Consider the following 310-nt stretch of genomic DNA (forward strand, 5'->3'; position numbering starts at 1 on the left):
GAGTGTGTGTGTGTGTGTGTGTGTGTGTGTGTGAGTGTGTGTTCAAAGTCATTTCTGATCAAAAGTTTCCTCCAATAAAAACATTGGTGGTCTAAACCTGTGGTTCTCGTCCGCCCGTCATGAATGCTGACCCACAGAGTGGACCGTGGGCTGGAGGTCAGGAGGTCAAGAGGTCATGGACTAATGAATGGATGAATGGATGATGATGTCACTCAGAGAGATGAAGTGATTAGACGTCATTAAGATGTAAAGATTCTGGGGGAGGAACAGCCCAGGGGGGAGTTCCCCTCACCCCCCCTCACCCCCCTCA

The 310-nt window shown here is 50.0% G+C and overlaps 1 protein-coding gene across 1 annotated transcript in view; it reads left to right on the forward strand.

Moving 5' to 3' along the window:
* Positions 1-310, forward strand: part of ano2b (anoctamin 2b) — a 21,645-nt gene that overhangs the window by 19,037 nt on the left and 2,298 nt on the right. The window lies entirely within an intron of this gene.

Source organism: Cynoglossus semilaevis, chromosome 8 (genome assembly GCF_000523025.1).
Source record: "Cynoglossus semilaevis isolate Cse_v1.0 chromosome 8, Cse_v1.0, whole genome shotgun sequence".
NCBI lineage: Eukaryota > Metazoa > Chordata > Actinopteri > Pleuronectiformes > Cynoglossidae > Cynoglossus > Cynoglossus semilaevis.